This window comes from Biomphalaria glabrata, chromosome 11 (genome assembly GCF_947242115.1).
Source record: "Biomphalaria glabrata chromosome 11, xgBioGlab47.1, whole genome shotgun sequence".
Taxonomy (NCBI): Eukaryota; Metazoa; Mollusca; class Gastropoda; family Planorbidae; genus Biomphalaria; species Biomphalaria glabrata.
In genome coordinates, this window is record NC_074721.1 from 4,393,126 (window position 1) to 4,413,457 (window position 20,332).

The 20,332-nt window shown below is 36.6% G+C and overlaps 1 protein-coding gene across 6 annotated transcripts in view; it reads right to left on the bottom strand.

The window, feature by feature from the left end:
• The window catches only part of LOC106058871 (probable G-protein coupled receptor B0563.6), a 253,609-nt gene that overhangs the window by 142,760 nt on the left and 90,517 nt on the right, over window positions 1–20,332 (bottom strand). For 4 of the 6 annotated variants that reach the window (XR_008773628.1, XM_056003969.1, XM_056003977.1 and 1 more), the window contains exon 1: window positions 8,487–8,797. The exons of the other annotated variants lie outside the window; for them this stretch is intronic. The gene's annotated coding sequence lies outside the window, so the exon portion shown is untranslated. Of the gene's footprint in view, window positions 1–8,486; window positions 8,798–20,332 lie in introns of those variants that run through there. 6 annotated transcript variants of the gene reach the window in all.

The following is a 20,332-nucleotide window of genomic DNA, read 5'->3' on the forward strand; positions in this document are numbered from 1 at the left end:
GTCTCTACAACTTTGGAAATAGCGTGTTTTTTTTGTGTTTTTTTAATGTGTGTTTTTTCTTTGTGTTTGTGTGTGTGTGTGTGTTTTTTTTTTCTTTTTGTCGACTTCCGAAAATTGGAATTGAATGCAAAGTACCCTCGCCGACGGTTAGGTCAAAGGTTAAAAAAAAAACTGATAAAAAAAAATAAGAGGGCTGCATAAAGCACAAACTACGGTAAGTGGAGGGAGTTAACCGATAACGACAAGCTTCACTCGTAGCATTAATTGAATGCCTTGACTTGAACGTCAGATTTTATGACCAGATGCATTACACAGCTAGACATGAGCCTTTCATTGCCATGCACTCCAATGACAGCACTATAAAGAAGAGACGTCACAGAAGACGCCAAACTATCAAATTACCAGCCTAAAAAATACAGAAATTATAATTTTTCTGACAATGGAATTTGGTTGTTCTTTCTCTCTCGTGATGGCTGCTGCAAACGAATGGTTGTAATTTATGCCTAAAGGTTTAACTAGGAATATCCGTAATCAGAGAGCAAGTGGCTCGGAGCCCAGGTGGAAGTTGGAGAGTTTGAGAACGAAAATTGTGTTGCAGGTGATGGAGGCATGTTTGTGGTGAAGTTGTAATAATCCTGGATACAATTTGACTTCTACTCGTTTTCTCTGTTTTCTCTCTGTTTTTCTCTTGACTCTCTCTCTCTCTCTCTCTCTCTGTTTCTCTCTTTATTCTCTCTCTCTGTTTCTCTCTGTATTCTCTCTCTCTCTCTCTCTGTTTCTCTCTTTATTCTCTCTCTCTCTCTGTTTCTCTCTTTATTCTCTCTCTCTGTTTCTCTTTTTATTCTCTCTCTCTCTCTGTTTCTCTCTTTATTCTCTCTCTGTGTTTCTCTCTTTATTCTCTCTCTCTCTCTCTGTTTCTCTCTTTATTCTCTCTGTTTCTCTCTTTATTCTCTCTCTCTCTCTGTTTCTCTCTTTATTCTCGCTCTCTCTCTTTATTCTCTCTCTCTCTCTCTCTCATTCCCTTTTGAATTTGCGTTCTCTCTCTCTACTCTCTCTTCCTCTCTATTGTTTCTCTATTCCTCTGTCATTCTGTTTTCTCTCTCTCCCTCTCTAATGTCTATATTTTTTTTCTCTTTCTGCTCTCTCTGTTGTCACTCTCGCTATCTTCTCTCCCTCACGTTCTGTTATATGCTCTCTCTTTCTCTTTATCTTCTCTCATTCTCTTCCCTCTCCAATTCTCTGTGGTCTATCTTTACTGTCTCTCTCTACCTCTCTGGGTTTTTTTCTTGCTCCCACCCCTTCTCTCTCTCTCTCTCTCTCTCTCTTATACTTTAATGCCCACCATTGTCTCCCCACATTTATGCTCGCCCAGCACATGTTTCAAAAATCTATCTATCTAACTTCCGAGCCTATTGTAGCAGCCACACGTAGGCTATAATAGATCATTCCACAATTACATTGACAGTTAAATTAAGGGGACATCACTCAAATAAAATTTAAATAGACGATTGTGAAGATGAGAATTTCGGGAACAGACGACATGTGTGTCCTTCTTAGCGTGCCAAGGTCGTTATCCAGTCTAGAATTATTTAGTGTAGAGAACAGAATTAGTATGCATTATTTCAAAGTTTATATCAAGTCTGTCTGTCTGTCTGGCAAAAACTTTGCACACGTTATTTCTGCACAAGTATTTCTTTTATCCAAAAAAAAAGCAAGAAAAAGGAAATATTTAAAAATTTAATTTACAATCTAGTTTATTAAATATTGATTTTTAATTATTTGTTTTGGTATGTGAAACAAGGGAAAGAAATCGTGCATCCCTGATAAGATGGTATAAGTTGATTTAGTCCCCTTTGTACAATGTACACAGAAATGTTTGAAACTAACAATAAACAACCATAAAACCTTCTATTTTCATAAGCATTTCCCTGGCACAGTGTTTGGCACACATCCTTAAGGAAACTGAAGTGCTGCTTTAGCTCACGAGTTCGAATTCAGGTCGTTCACCTTTTTTTCCCCTCATAAATGCATTTCTAAAGCAGATACCCCCAGTCTGTCTCCTCTTACTACCTACTAAACCAGGGGTTCTCAACCTGTGGGTCGCGACCCCTTAAAGGGTCGATTGACGATTTGTCAGGGGTCGCCTAAGACAATCGAAAATATGGATTGTATTTTGTGTAACCTTCTATTGCTGTCTATGTTATGGGGGGGGGGGGGGGTCGCGGCAAAGAGGGGGATAGTAAAAAGGGGTCGCCGAGCTTAAAAGGTTGAGAACCGCTGTACTAACCGGTCCAGACAAGTGATAGGATCATAGCGTATTAAGAAGACTAAAAGCTTGAAATTGTGCTAAACCAAATAATTGGTATAAAACTATTTCTTATCGCATAGATTTATTATTGTTAGTCTAGATTCTAGATCCATGACAGATTTAAAGTGTTTTTCTTGTTGGCAGTTGACTTGAAAAAGATTATTAAGAATATATCCTTGCTTCTTTGTTTTAACAGTATACGTTTTCACGCAGTGTGGGCAGAACTTCCTTCCCTGAAAGGCCAGCGTCCATTCCTTGATGTTGTCCAAGGCAAGGGGCAGAGAGGCATGGAGAAAGACGGCTGTCAGTTCCTGTGTGGTGCCCCAACGGTCCGACAGACTAAGGTGAATGTGGTGAGTGCAGTGTGTAGGTTTGCTTATGAAGTCATGTGTGGAGTCAAGAGATGATTGCGAAATATCATCTGATAAGCGTGTATCCTTCAATCTTTAATTGACAATGATAAGTTAAACAATTAATACTAATGTAGTAGACTAAGAACACTAAGAGTAGTCTTGTTACAGATGTCACAAGAGGTCATCTTATTTAGTATTTCCACAGACCTACTTCTTGTCACTCATAGCATTCGACACTTTATGTTATTCGATACTTTATGTTATTCGATACTTTATGTTATTCGATACTTTATGTTATTCGATACTTTATGTTATTCCGTCACTTTATTCAGTACTACGTCATTCAGTAGTGCGTCATTCGGCATTATGTCGTTTATGATAACGCTACTTAGTATTACGTCATTCAGTATTATGTCCTTCATTATTATGTCATTCAGTATTACGTCATTCGGTATTACGTCATTCGGTATTACGTCATTCAGTATTACGTCATTCAGTATTATGTCATTCAGTATTTCTCATTCAGTATTACATCATTCAGTATTACGTCATTCAGTATTATGTCATTCAGTATTACGTCATTCAGTATTACGTCATGCTTGATTATGTCTTTCGGTATTACGTCATTCGGCATTACGTTATGCATGATTATGCCATTTAATATTACGTCATTCATTACTTTATTTCAGCGCGGCATTCAGTGTTGCTTTGTTACCTTATCACGTGACTTCATTGCCAGATATTATTTTTTTTTTACTAGGCCTGAAGATTTAGATCCCAGCTTGGCCTAGGTCTCCACGTGAAACTTGGCACTCTTCTATAATCTCTGGACCAGAAGACAATAGAGAATTAAACTTTTTTTTAAATTTTAAGCCTGATTCTCCTGAATGCTGGGATGTTATTATCTGCGGGAAGCCGCTAAGTTGAATTCATTTTACGTTATTAATGCATGCCAATTTGTTTGTTTTTTCTTTCAGTGTTGGGAAGAAGGTGGCAATGCAGCTCCACCCTGACATGCCACTCGGGTGGATTGTGGATCAGATTCTAGTCAGGGGCTAGCATCAACTCCAATGCAAATGTAACTTAAACCCCATGAGCTAAACAAATCAACAACGTTGGGACAGTCTTGATGAAATCTGACACGAATCATGTTTACATCTAGCAGGAGAATGTGTACGCCATTCCCCCCCCCCCCCCCCCCAAGCACAGACACATACACACACACACACAAATACTTAAAAATGTTCATAAAAATGCGCTGAAATTCTATGTTAAATTATCTCCTAACATTTTTCAGTTTATCATTTTAAAAATGTTTATATATATATATATATATATATATATATATATATATAGTTATAGTTATTTTTTAATTTATTTACTTCATATGAACTGGACTTATTCTATATTCATTAGACTCTTTTATAAAATTACCCTCAACGTAACCTGGAGATATGACAACCAAATAAAGTAAAATGTAATTTTTTTTTCTTCTTTAAACTTTCATTGCATTGATTCTGTTGAAATTTAAAATTTTTAAAAGTAGGCCTACAATACTAACGCGCACCTCATTTCAGAAGCGTGATTAAGATCTATTTTTTTTTATACTTGCCACATGCAAAGGTTGTTCCTAAAACATAAATCCATTCCCTGTACTATTCGTCATTAGATGATTTATTGTATTCAAATATAAACACAAAGAACTAGTTACTTGCATTTAGTGAAAGCGCGTGTTAAATTAGCATTCACAAATTGAGAGAACAATATATCAATCCCTTTTGTACTTGCATCGCAATATTCAAGACTGTAATAAATTAGTGTTAAAGAACATTTTGAGCATCTTTTTCTAGGTCTAGATCTAAAGGAATATTAAAATAACTAGTAGATTTGTAAATTCACTTAACAAAGATTCCTTTCTCTGGGAGAAGGGGGAATAAAAGAGGTTGGGTAAAAAAAAATCAAATTTTTGTCTAAAACATTCATGAGTTATTTAGAGAAAAATAATGGCTCCATAAGTTGTATACAGGAGGTTAAATACAGTATTTTCTACAAAGCTTATATATTTCTGTTTGCCTGAATGTCTGTCTGTCTGTCTGTCAGGTAAAAAGTTTGTACACGTTAGTTCTCCGACGCCCGATCTCGCATTAAGCTGCAATTTCGCACAATTATTTCTTTTACCTGACAACTCAAGTATACATTTTTTTAAAAAGTTAATTATCATTTTTTTTGTTTGGTATTCAACAGTTTTACATTGACTGAAGTGGTGGTATATTTGAATTAGTCTTCTTTATAGGGTGTCGTTATAAATTGAAACAAACAATGTATAACTATACAATCTCTAGTCATAAGTATACTGGTTTCTATACACAATTGTATAATGGTTTCTACACAATTGTAATACTGGTTCCTATTATTGAAGTGGCTTCTGTTCTTAATTAATTCAAACTAATGATTAAGTGTTGGCAGCATCAATTAAAATAGCTCAAACTGTCTCAAGGGAGAAAAAGCGGTTCCAGCGGTCTGAGACACAAGTTACCATTAACATTCGTTATATGATCTGAGAGAAAAACAACAACTAGCCCACAGTGGATACTAGACCAGTATTAGACTTTCATTAATGAGACAATATTGTGATAAACAAAGCCGTACGAGAACGTGCTCATTTGGGGAGAGAACGGTTTGTTACGTATGACGTCATCGAAACAAGTTCACTTGGGAGAATCGTTTTGCGCAGATGACGTCATCGAAACGCGATTAGTCCCCGTAAGTGGGCCGTATGGTCCTTTCTAAAGCGATTTCGCTTAATAACATTAGTGTGTTACGGGGGAAGCAAAAAGATATAGGGGGGCCTCTGTCTGGTCTACAAGTGTATTATGAATGTCTTCCCTTAAAACGACCAATAACGTTATTACATGATAAATGGCTATGAAAACAATACATATTATAGCTTTACATGCTAGCAATGAACTGTTTGCAGAAAAGTATAAAAAAATTATCAAATAAAATATCTGTAGAAAGTGTAGTAGATTAAAAAAAGAAAGTGTGTGTGTGGGGGGGGGGGAGACAGGAGATCCATTATCAATTAGTTAAATTGGAGCGTTATTAAGAAGTCGGATGTGCATCTAAAGTAATCAATGAATACTCTAGAGGGAGTATCACGATATATATATATAAAACTTGTGGAAAAGTTGCTGCGTCTCTGGGATACGTCCCTGTCTGGATAATCCAAATGAACATGTCTCCATAGACGAAGTAAAATTATGAATCAGATCAGCGGAGTACATTCCTCTGGGCAGGGCCGGCCTTACAAATTGCGGGGCCCGATTTAATGGATGTTTGCGAGGCCCCCTTCAATTTTTTTTTACTATTACTATCAATAATATCTATTAGATCACCATAACAACACGTACTATATGACGTACATAGGAAGCAGCTCAGACACGAGTTCCCACTGGCATATACAGTTACGTCCATCGTACGATATGTTAAACTCTTTCTAAGCCCTACAGCCTTAAAAGCACGTGACCAGAGTCATGACCGGATTTTGGCTCGATATGACCTTAAAATATGATGGTCAGTGCTGAAAATGATTGTTGAATACGGTTAAACATGCACAATTAAATAGTAAATAGATAATTATACAAAAAAATAAAAAAAATGAAAATTTTGGTAAAAAGAAACATATGATGTTTAAAAAGACACATTTTTGAAAATGTTTATTATGTAATCTCTTAAAGTTGTAATATTTTTAATTAATGTAGTAAATTTTAAGCGTACAGGTAAATGGCAAACTCAATTTCGTTTGAGGGGCCGCCAAGAAAGTACTAGCCCTAGGCTTTAACTTGTACAGCTTATAAATAACCCAGTACTGTATATCAGAAATTAAATAACAGGACCCAAGTAGAAAGTCAGTTTGTTAAGAAATATAATAAACAAATTACATATAATTCATTTTTACTATTTCCTCTAATAGCTTGCAAACTCTTTATGGGTGGCTGGGGGAAATAGAAACATTGACGTTTAGAGTAATAATTTGTCTAAATAGTATCTTCTTACAATAAAAGTTGTACACGGCTTCAAAGGGAAACCCTGCAGTAGGCTCAAATATTTCTTTGTGCTTAGTAAAAAGTTGAATACATAATTAAACAGACATACATGAACATTTTGCGTAACATCCTGTGTTGATTTTAATTCCCACTCCTTATACACGTATAAGCTGGAATCGTAATAGAAGAACCACAGACCTATATATTATACATAGACTGGTAAACTGAAACAAATTCTTATCCGATAATCATCAGATTACAGACCTATATATACACGCAAAATAAATAAACTGATTAGCTAGATCTTTTTAGATTATGTACCTAAACATTGCAAAATAATAATTATGACACGAAAGTGCTCTTATTTTCGATATCAAAGTACTAGATCAAGATCTAAACATTACATTATATGTTGCATAATTAGGGTTGAAAAAAAACAACACTTGTATCATTTTTTTTAAAAGTTTTTTCACGACCTTTTTGTTTAGTGTTCGAGATTTCCATGTCCAGTTTAGGTAGAATATATGTCTGTGAGAAAAATCTGATGTTGCAAAGGTCACTGGTAAAACTTCTTGCAATAACGAAGCATTAAAAAATAATAATTATAGACCGCCATCAGTTTTGTGAAGAAGTTCATTTAAAACTAATATATATTACTTGTTAATGTGTTTTAATATGGCTTCCTTTATTCGGACATGCACATCGACTATTCATTTGTGCTTCAATGGTTTAGTTAAATTGTGTGCAGTGATGCGAGTCTTCATCAGTTGATCGGAGTATTGAGTCTGCGATGCTAACTAACTGATTTGTCTCTTCTAGTTGATCGAGCTATGTGTTCACCATGTGATTGCTTGTTATAAGCTAGCCTTAGAATCTGTTTATGAAGTTGAAATTTTCATCAAATATATTTCCGATAGGCGCACCAATAGTTCTGAGTTTCAACTCTCTGCACGTGATTCTAAAAACTAAACCTTTAAAAGTTTAGGACTAAAAGAATGAAATTGAAATTAAACGGTTTAAAAAATTATTACGTTTAAACAAGTCATAATTTATTTTTAAAAATTCCAACCGTAGTTCGAAAAATAAAGTAAAGAAACATCGTGTCTGACATTTGCATGGGGGCGGCCATGTGCACAATGGATAGTACTGATACTTAATGCTAAGAAAAATATATTTGTTAACCCCAATTTGTGCAATAGATGGCACACTTGGCTTAAAAGCAAGAGAAATATTTTTTTTTGTTACCGAATAAATATTTAATTGATCTTTGTGAAATTTTTATAAAATGCTTTGTCAAGCAGCCTGAGTTTATTTGCGAAATTTCAGCTTGATGGGTTAATGAAAAGTTATCAAGACAATGGATTTAAATTTTCGACTAAACAATGGATTTAAATTTCCGACTATGTCTGGAGTTTGAGTTAATGGTAGGGGGAACTGAAAAATATAAATATAATCATTGAAGGCGATGTGGCCGAGTGGTAAAGCGCTTGACTCCTGAGCCGGAGAGTCCCGGGTTCAAATCCTGGTGAAGAATGCGATTTTTCATGTCGGGATCTTTAGGGCGTCTCTGGGTCCAACAATATATATATAATGGGTACCCGGCATTAATGGGGAAAAGTAGAGGCGGTAGTTCGTTGTGTAGACCACAAGACACCCTCGTTAACGTGGGACATAGAAAAAAAAAATGACCCCGTAGATCGAAAGGTATAAAATATGGAACCTTTACTTTAAATAAAATCATCGATGAGAAAATAAAGTTCCAATTGAAAAATTTCTTACCTGTCGACTTTGAAGAGTTATTTAAGAAATAGACAAAGTCTTGCGCGTATGGAACTCACCATAAATCTGAACAATGCCGAAGGCGGGTTTCCCTTCAGACGATATCGCTAAATAATTATAGCCAGATATTAAACTAGTCCTTGGCTCCCACACGCGCGCGCACACACACACACACAAGCTAGTTACAGCCTGTTGTCTGCTAAAGTCTTCACCATCAGGTGTCCTGGTGGGTGGTCAGGGCGACAAGACATAAGTGATGGGGGGAAATGGCCACACATGGCAGAGCTGCTCTCCCTCCACGACTCACTAATGATCATACAAAATCGAAGACTGAATGAAACACTCACACACACGCGCGCGCACGCACGCGCGTGGCAGGCACGCGTTAGCAATATACGGGCTCGTTCAATTTCTTTTTTATGTTCATATCTTTATATCGTTGAGTATTTCTCGTAACTCGGACTGTAGTTTTTGTATGTGTGTATTTAGTGTTTTTCTTGATAACGTTGTGACGAGCACCTCCCACCCCACTCTCTCTCTCTCTCTAATGAAAACCTACACTCTTTATTATTATTGTTCCTCTTTTCTAATATCAAGTATACTCTCTCTTTATACTTTATAATCTCTCCTTATACTTTATAATCTCTCCTCTTTACCTTATACTATCTCTTTATACTTTATACTCTCTCTTTATACCTTATACTCTCTCTTTATTTTTATACCTTATACTCTCTTTATTCTTTACACTCTCTTTTTATACTTTACACACTCTCTTTTTACCTTATACTCTCTCTTTATACTTTATAATCTCTCTTTATACTTTATACTCTCTCTTTATACCTTATACTCTCTCTTTATTCTTTACACTCTCTTTTTATACTTTACACTCTCTCTTTTTACCTTATACTCTCTCTATATACTTTATACTCTCCCTTTATACCTTATACTCTCTCTCTTTATACTTTATACTCGCTCTTTATAGTTTATACTCTCACTTTATACTTTATACTTTCTCTTTATACTTTATAATTTCTCTTCATACTTTATAATCTCTATTTATACTTTATACTCTCACTCTTTTTCCCTTCTGTCATTCCACGTCTATTACGTTGAACTAAATGTTCATATACTCTTTTTCTGCTTGACATACACTTTCCTTTCTACTTTTTTTTTCTCTCTCTCTCTCTTTCTCTCTCTCTCTCTCTCTTTCTGTTCATCTCTCTTTATCTCTCTCTTTATATATATATATATATATATATATATATATATATATATATATATATATATATATATATCTCCCTCTTTATCTCTCTTACTGTCTCTCTTTATTTCTCTTTTCCCTCTCTCTCTCTCTCTTTTTATCTTTTATCTCTCTCTCTTACTCTCTATCTCTCCCTCATTTTCTTTCAATCTCTTTTCTCTCTTGATTTCTATATTTTTTTATTTCTTTCTCTCTATTTCTATTTCTCCCATTTTTTTCTTTCTGATATTCTTATTTGTTCACTATCTTTCTCTCTCTTTTTTTTTCTTTAAGTCTTCCTCTTTTGGTTTTGGTCGTTCCTGATGGCAAACTAAATAGTTTACGTATAGATGCTAGCTTAGAGAAAACAAATTGTGTCTTCCTATTTTAGTTGTTTTTTTTTAATCCTTATAAAGTTGTTTGTCTAATGTTTCAGAGTTGAAGATAGTCTATTTACTAGTGTCAATCTCCCGCAGGACGACGGGGGAATGTCAGAGGGCAGGGTTTGAACCCGGGACCATCGAGACGACCGAACGACAGTCCAGAGCGCAGACTACAGTGTCAGGGTTGGATTCTTGCTTGGCTTGACTTGGCTCATTAGGGGTTACTATTAACTATTACTTTGATAACATTTACTATTAAGAACAATTGAAACTAAACACACTTCAACTCCAATGGAATTATAGATAATCCTTTAATATCCGATAGAGCACAAATAGACTGCCACTCTCAAGAAATATATGTACATAAGCATCAGTCCAGGAAGAAAAAAACAACACTTGCCTACCAATGTCACTCTCTCATACAAGGAAACACTCACATTCAAAACCATCACGTTCACAGTCATACCTGGGGAAAATAAACAAAGGGATATAACTCTTTCATACTCTGACCATACCTGCCCGTGACACACGGGATCAGCCTCTCTTTCATGCTTTGTGATCTATGAGGGTAGATGATGTAAAGCTCATCTGTTTCTATGACCTTCGGTGAACGAGGGTGACATGTGGCCACACAACAACCAACTGCCTTCATGTCAGGTATCCATGTCAGTGGCGTGGACTCAGAGGTGACTCAGAGGTGAGTCAGAGGTGAGTCAAAGGTGACTTAGAGGTGACTCAGAGGTGACTCAGATGTGACTCAGGGATGACTCAGAGGTGACTCAGGTGTGACTCAGAGGTGACTCAGAGGTGACTAAGAAGTGACTCAGAGGTGACTTAGAGGTGACTCAGAGATGACGCAGGTGTGACTCAGAGGTGACTTAGAGGTGACTTGGAGGTGACTTAGAGGTGACTAAGATGGGACTCAGGTGTGACTCAGGTGTGACTCAGGGATGACTCAGGAGAGACTAAGAGGTGACTCAGGGATGACTCAGAGGTGACTAAGAGGTGACTGAGGTGTGACTCAGAGGTGACTCAGAGGTGACTTAGAGGTGACTTAGAAGTGACTCAGGTGTGACTCAGAGGTGACTTAGAGGTGACTAAGAGGGGACTCAGGTGTGACTCCGAGGTGACTCATAGGTGACTCACATGTGACTCAGATTTCACTTAGATGTCACTCAGAGGTGATGCTACAATCTCAGTTTACACCTTGATTCAAACTCGAGATCTGTTGGATTGAAATCTAAGCGCTTTACCGCAACCCCCCCCCCCTCATGACTATCTATACCAAAATAAAAATGTTCTGAAAGTTGAAAAAATAATTTAGAATTTCTTTTAGAGATCGAATTTAAACAAGTGAGAAAAATCTATTCAATATAATATATGTATGTGTGTGTGTGTGTGTGTGTTTTTACAATTTTCGAGAATGTGGTGGGGAAGTTAAAAAAAAAAGCGTTTGTTATATCGAAAAACATCTTTATGTATTTCAGTGTCTAATAAAATTAAGCTATAATAATACTAAGGCTTGTCTTCGAGTCTGAAGATCAGTGAGGAATGCAGTATTTCCCGTGGCTGCGAAGCCCCAATTGTGACCTACATATTTTCGCCACAACCAGGGCAAAGCATAACCATTGTCTGCAGGTGGTCGATTTAGATTTTCTTTTCGCCTTCTGCGTCTGTCCTCGGCAGAGGACTTCTTTTGTTTATTAGTTATAATATAATGACAAAAACTAAACCCAAGAGTAGTTTGACGTCAAAAGTTACATCTGATGTCTGTAAAAAAAAAATTATGTCGGTTGGCTCTCTTTAGTTGATATACGCTTGGTAAAGACTTGACAACTTAACTCTTTCTCTCTGTAATTATTTACCACACTCTGGTGGAATCAACGCTGTTATCGTCAGTTAGGAGAGAAAGAGTTAACAGACTAGTCTCATGCACGTTCCGAAAATTAAAAATTCTAAAACGAGTCCATAAATTATGTGCAGTGAACGAGACCCTTTATAAGTAATATGATTTACAACATTAATCGGTTTGAAATTCAAATTTCTTCTTTCATAGTATTATATCAGACAATTTATGCCCATTAGCAACAACTCAATGTGTTTCAAACACAGCAGTAATCAACAATACAAAACACACATCCACACACATTCATTACATCGCACGTATTTTGTTCTCACATCTTGAATACATGTAAATTAAGCCTTGAGATTTCTAATAAATGAATATTCACATTTGACTAGATTAACGCCATTAGAACAAAATAACTTAACTTGAAGACAAACGGGACAGAAGACTAACAAGTGCAGTACCAATAAAATATAAAATACTGAACAAAAGTTTACAAATACAATAATAATAATGAAAAAATATAAAAGCATACTTCTTATTCCATAGGCCAACGCACACTTGTACAAGTCCCTCCCTCTTCCTAAGAGCCCTTAGAACATTGAGCCCATGGGCGTAGCCAGGTTTTTTTTTCGGGGGGGGGGGATTTTTTTCTTCCCCCCCCCCCCCCCCCCCCCGCGAAAAAAAAATTATATGTATTTATGTGTGTGTGTACATAATTTTTATTACATTCTGACCCTTCATTCTTTCGGAAGACGTTTATTGTGCCCTAGAATAGGTTCTTCCATGAGTTAGTGGAAAAATTGTAGATTCCCCGCCATTACTAGCAATGGGGTCTGGGGGAGCGCTAGGAGCCGGTTGCTTAAATCAGCCAGGAAAACCAATGACTAGGCAAAGTTTAAATCTGTAATTAACATGGACAACTAGATTGACACACTATATTAGCAGGACGTAATTATCTTCTGTTAAAAAAGATAAGATAGGAAAGGATAAGATACTGGAGTTAGTCATTTATTTTTTAGTACGCCAAGGAAAGACAAAGCCATTAAACAGTGAGAACTTTCGATTTTGTTGTTTGCGTCTGAATATTGTTCTAAATATGGATACCAGGCGAGTCTCCTGTTCACTGTGAAAACATGTCATCACATGAAGAGGCCGTGAAGGCCTGCTACCAACCAGCTCCCAAACAGTACACATAGCGTGATGCCATACCATGACCAATTATATTGGGAATAAAAAAAAGAGGAAACAGACCCCCCACCCACCCAAAAAAAAAAAAAAAAAAAAACTTGCGTACCATAATTTCTATCAGCTGAGCATGAATCATTTAAGCAGAGCTCCACCACTTGGAAGGTTTCAAATGGGGCCACCACTAACTGGTCCGTGCACACTGGAAGTGAGTGGACACGAGACTCTGGCTGCCTACGGAAATGAATTGGAAATTACTTACTTTCCTATGACGTGATTCAGTAAATGTAACGCCGGGTGGTCAACGCGGAGACTGAGGGGGGGGGGGGGCGTGGGGGGGTGCTGGGAAGGAGCAATCACCAATGAGGAAGGGGACCAGGAAGGGGTGGTCAACGACAAGAAACGGGCTGGGCAGGCAAGGGGTGGGGAAGACATGCAAGACGTTGAAACTGTTCTGATGGTAGCTTTGGTTCTTAAGAAATGAAGAAGAGGGTGTAGGGAATTATAAAGTGATTTGATAGATAAGAAAAACAAATGCTTTAAAAAAAAGTACTTTTTGTAACATTGCGTGATTAATTTTTCTGGCATTAAAAACAAAATAGGAACGCAAGATGTACTCTGTTATTGTTGTTGTTGATGAAATTTTATATCCATAAAAATGACAAGTAGAACCTTTGAAAGAGGAACGTCTGTTTTTCTCGGTGCAAATTTCTTGATATATGTCAGTGACAACAAAACAAACAAAAAGTTTGTTTCCCTTTCGGATATGAGAGAAACTTGATGGAAATAATAGATAGCCAATGGAAACGAATAAATTGAATGGTCTGATGTGGTTACCATTTTTTCAGTAGAAATATCATTGTAATTAAGAATAGTGATTTCTAGATCCATAGCAAGCGTTCAGCACCGTAGTAATACACACAAAAAAAAAGCCTTAAGGAAGATTTATATTACAAGATAGTCCATTGCTTGTAGCACTTTGTTCCTGTAAGCAATCAAAAATGTATCGAAAGTAGAAAATTCTAAATCACTAGGAACTCCAATGCGTCCTCGGCAGTGCCGTCTTGATGACAGAACATGAAATTGAACGAGATCTCGCGCCCATGACACGAGACCTCAATCATGCATACACGAGTCCTGCTGGATGAACCCGTGGGACTGTGAACTTGGAATTGTTTAGCAATGAGCAGTGCCATGTGATGAAGATACGAGTTACTCTTTCACGTCATGGCCTGGTCTCACAGATGTTACGGAGGGAGATCAGATGGGGTGGAAACTAATTAGCATAGCCTTAGTTATAGGAAAAATGAATATTCAGTAGTCCAACAAAATAAATTGTCAAAGAGAAGCTGGGATGACTTTAAATATATGAATATGGACTAGTCCAACTTTACTTTCAATAGTCCAAAGATTTAATAGTCTGATGATACTTCCAGTAGTCTAATGATACCTCCAGTAGTCCAATGATACATCCAGTAATCCGATGATATTTCCCGTAGTTCAATGATACCTTCAGAGGCCAAATGATACTTTCAGTAGTCCTATGATACTTCCAATAGTCCGATGATACTTTCCTTATTCCGATGATACTTCCAGTTGTCCAATGATACTCCCAGTAGTCCAATGATACTCCCTGTAGTCTTTTAATACTTTCAGTAATTTAATGATACTTCCAGTAGTCTAATGATACTTCCAGTAGTCCAATGATACTTCCAGTAGTCATATGGTACTTCCAGTTGTCCGATGATACTTTGCATAGTCCGATGATACTTCCAGTAGTCAAAGATACTTCCATTAGTTCAATAATACCTTTCTGTTTTCAAAATACAGATCCACTTTTCCAAAGATAATTTCATTAGTCCGATTATGCTTGTGACGAAGCTTTGGACTAGTCCACTTCTGAGAATGAATGTTTATTTGAATGTTGGCTTGGACATGTAGTGGAAGAACGTGACTATTGAGACGTTACAGTAATGAATGCAAATGAGTACAAGATAATTCATTACACGAAGAACACAATGAAAGAATATGAACTTTAGCCAAACAGAAGTGACCAAGTAGTTGGACTAATTCGATTATCAGTACTATTACGAGAAATAGTCAAAACCAAATGCGATTACCATCTATTATTACATTTGTCTATTTCCATTTTCTTGTCTTATTATTTATTTCATTAAATTAGGAAATTTTCTTTTTGTCCTTTTTTGTGTTGTATAAATTTTTTAACGAACAGGTTTCCTGCTTTGTAATTACACTTAGTTCTAATCGTGGTTTTGAACATCAATTAAGGGGGGGGGTATCTTTGAGATGTTGGTTGACATCTTTGGTAATTGTACACTGTTTTTGTGATAACTTGTCTCTTACAAGATAAGGTAGTTTAAGATACAATATAGTTACCGTAATATAGATACTGTGGATTGATCGTATTTACAAACTGAGCTGAGTGGTTAAGCGCTTGGATTCCGAACCTGGAGTCCTGGGTTCGAATCTTGGTGAAGGCTGGGATTTTTAATTTCGAGATTTTTTAGAGCACCCTGAGTTCACCCAACTCTAATGGGTGCCTCATTCTCCTTGGGGAAAGTAAAGGCGGATAGTCGTTGTGCTGGCCAAGTGACACCCTGCACGCTAATTGTTAGCCAAAGAAGCAGATAACCTTAAGGTCATCTGCCCTATAGATAGCTGAGAGTCTGAAAGGGAACTTTTTTTCTTTATTAAATGAAATGTAAATGAAGTCTTCGTTGATATATAAAAACATCTTATAAACAAAAAGTTTGTGAATCACAGTAGTTTCTAGTATAGACTGAAAAAAAACAACATGGCTTTATTTCTATGTGGAAAAATTAACTGTAATTATTGTAAAGAGAAGACTGAACATAATATTGAAATAAACACGCTAAACCCAAATATAGAATAGGCTTTTGGAGTCAACTCTGAGAAAAGATCCGGACCCGGTGACCCTATACAGTTTGCTCTACACTCTGGCAGATCCTGCGACGCAGGCTGACCCCCTGACCCCCCCCCCTCAAAGTATCGGCTTTTTAATAAATCAGTGTAGGCATAGAGATTGCTGCTTTAAAAAATAAAAAAAAATAAACGAAGTTTTAAAATTGCGTGTGTGTAAATACTATTAAACTTTATCGATCCGGATAGTCGAATGTGGAGTGTATCTGTCAATCTAAATCACAGGATGGCGTTACTGCTGTACCGGAAGCACTTCTTGTTGGCTTTCCTTAAAGGAGAAGCAACTGTAATAGACCCACTAAAACAACATGAGCTTCAATAAACACAATGATTTTATTAGTCTCTATTTATGTTCTTTACTCCAGCCACTTGTTCTCTAAACTGACCTCCCTTTACACACAGTCCTGACACACCGCTGTTCACTCAACCATGTACACTCAAGGTCCACTGGTCATTTCATACACAGGCACACACACTGCACTACCACCAGCCACTCAAAACACATACACTTACTATCTCAGCAACCGACAGAAAATTTGGCCAAATAATAAAATACATCGTTTCGCTAATACGAACATCTGTTAATTGAGGCAGCGTCTATAATTAGTCAAAAATGTACAGAAACCAATGCGGGCAGTGTCAAGGTTTCGTTTATTGTTCAGTAAATGAAAAATTAAGATATATTAAACACAAGCTCGACAAAACTATATTAGAAAACGACTTTTTGAGATTCAGAGTGTGAACACAGCACTAGAGACAAATGCTAGGCTAGGACGAAATTAAAGATTGTAGCAACAAAATAGATTTACTCAACGCACGAGCAACGAGCTAGCACCAGTGTTGAAAATACTTTTTCAGACATCACTTAGCGTAGAATACATAGGGACTGGAAAGAAGCTAATGTCACTTTCCCTATTTAAAAAACAAAACGGGACAAATGTATTCCAGGAAGCTACAGACCAGTCTCATTCACCAGAAACACGCGTAAATATAGATTCATGAGTTTTTGATAGCGGTAGAGAGCCAGCTGTAATAGTAATGGGCGCTAAATCAACACCAATAACAGTCAAGTCAGGTGTACCTTAAATAACAGTCTTAGGCCAACTAGTGTTTCTAATTTACATAATGGCCTACTCAGTGTTTCCCAAACTGTGTTCCGCGGAACCCTAGGCCTGAATAAGTGTTCCACGAACTACTGGAATAATAAACTAGTAAGCCACCGCTGCCTGGTCGTGCGGTTAGCGCGCTGGACTGTCGTTCAGATTTATCGATGGTCCCGGGCTCAAACCCTGCCCGCTCCCATCCCGCGTCGTTCTGCGGGAGGTTTGGACTAGGCAGTAATTATCTTCAACTCTGAAGGAACATCCGAAAGATGTAAAATATTTTACATACATTTAATCTCTTTAAAATAAATAAACAAAGTGTTCCACTAGATACTCAGAATGTGCGAAGTGTTCCCTTAAGGAAAAGGTTAGGGAAACACCGACCCAACCTAAATGCAATAGTTCAGGACCAACTTTTTGCTAATGGTTGTATAATATAGGAAGGCAATGGTCGTGTCTTCGATTCGGAAGATCAAAGATGACGGTGGTACAACGCAAACCCAGTCGCGACCTGCTTATTTTTCCGCATCTAATGCAGACAAAACCGTTGTCCGCCGGCGGCCTTTTAAAGTTTTCTTTCCGTCTTCTGCGCATGTCTTCAATAAGGACTTTTCCTTGGGTCCTGAAAGTGTGCCCCGCGCCCATTGAGAAAGCTCTCCAACTGTGTCTTACCGAGGCCGTCTGCTGCCTCTATGCCAGTGAGGGCGAAAGGTCGCCTGAGTGGATCTTTAAAATAAAAAGATACTGAAATTTGCAAAGAGAATTAGAATAATTACAAAAAAAAAAATGGAATCATATAGGAGCTCATCTTTCTATCCACATAGGGAATATAGAAATACCTACTGTTTATGACCCCTCAACGCAAGATAACTTTAGGAAACTTAAAACAGACGCAAAATGGTGCCATAATAAAAAGGGAAAATTCAAATTTGGCTAGAGATACACCATTAGATAAAAATTTAATTAGCGATAGAAAATAAAAATACTGAACCATAATTTACAATTAGAAAAACAAAATCTAATAAAATACTCATAAAAACACAAAGATATAGGCATAGACGGACAGACGGACAGACAGGCCACACAAAACTAATAGCGTCTTTTCCCCTTTCGGGGGCCGCTAAAAATAAAACAAGATAAAATGATAGGCATTCTAATTAAACAAAATTATCATTCAGCAATTTATGTGACAAATAAATTCTCCAGCTTTCTTCTGTTATTTAGATCTTATAAAGAAGGTATATTTTAGCTATAAGGGACTATCTGGTCAAATTAAATTGAATGTGCAAACTGAAACTTATAATAATAACAGTAATAATGAGGATTTAAACCATTAATTAACACATTGTAGAGTAGTGACACTTCGAAAGCGTAACTGAAATAGATATGTTAACAGTGTAAGAGAACTGTTCTATGGTAGTGTACCTACGGACAATGACCAATTCCCAGGCATCAACGCATTTTTTATTTTGTGAAACAACATTGTGGAATGTAGGCGTGTAACATAAAATAAATCATGCTTTTATAACCATTTTTCAAAGCTTATATCGACTCTATCTTTTCAAGCAAACATATACCACACTGTCCGGTAAAATAAATGTGTGTACACGTTATTTCTCCCACAAGCATTCTGTGATGAAGTTGAAACTTCGGACAATTATTTAATGACATAGATAAGACATGAATACATAAAAAGTAACCAATTAGCCAATGAATTGCTGGTAATATTTTTTATACCAAGAAGGAAAACTCATCCTTCAGTATTCACAGATATGGCTGAATTTCGTCGGTTTAGGCCCCTTATATATTTGTTAATGTTATTTCTCCCTCACACAATCTCTGGTCTATTTGATACTTTAAACATTTATTGTACCTAGCAAAACATGAATCCATAAACAAAAATACTTGATTTCGAATATGGGAAATAACGTCTACACTATTGATATAGTTTAGTTTAATTTGTCTAATTGCGAACTGTTTATAAGATTGTAATAAAAATCATTTCAAGCAAATGGCCTAACAAAGTAACATTTCAAAATAGTCATGGAAAAGTACTGGAATCGATAATGATTAACATTTATTTTCTTCAAAAAAAAAGTTCACCCCTAGAAAGTTAAAAAACTGACGTTATGCGGCGATGTGGTCATGTAAAGACGTCTCTAAAATACTGCAAAATTTCAATCGTCTAGTTAGTTATAGGATAACATTTTTTTTAAATATTAGGTAAAAACATTTCAGTCGATAAAACACCCTTGTCCATTGAGCGACACCAAACAATGTAGCTCTGAGGTGTTGCAAATGAGATTCAAGAGCTCTGCGACCACTTCTGACACCAACTTTAGGGAATAGATTGCATCGCAAGAACTTCAGTATTTGGTGCTATTGTAGTTACAAAAGTCCTACGAACAAACACGTTTCATGAGTGAAATGTCCCCTAGAGTTTAAAACACTTCTTTTGACTATGTCACACTTTCTGTTGTACAGTTTCTTGCTATTTAAAATATGTAAAAATATGTATTACACAAGTTTGCCTTCAGTATCCCACTCGGTATGTTAAGTAATTGGAAATAGAATCATGTTATGGGATGTATTGTTTTCCGGCCTTTACTTCTATACTATACTGTATGAACGAGAAGATAACAAACTTATGCATTTTGTTAAAACTTTATTTAAGTTCTCTACTAAATGTTTTACTAAAATGTTTACTTGTCTTTCTTTTTCAATGAACAATAAAGGAAGTAATATGCACATAAGCCTAAATCTATTTATAATCCATATGTAATAAGAAATCACTTGTCATATTTATGGAAGTACACGTACCGTTTGTAGTAACATATACACCTCAATGTAGATACATAGCTACATACAAGACACAGTCCACTGTTTTCTCCGATTCTCCCAGGGATAACTGAAATCGTAGTTTGGTCAGACTCTGGAAAATATGCAACTATGGGGGCAGTGGCCAGTTCTGCTTTGAGCTATTCTCGATTACACCGGTCTCCCTTATGTTCACCACAGGCCGCGCTGTTATAATCAGATAATACAGCAAATTGTCTGAATAAGGGACTGAACGAGTTCTTGTCAGGAACTCTGCAGTTTCTGAGACTTTATTATGGTTGTTGACA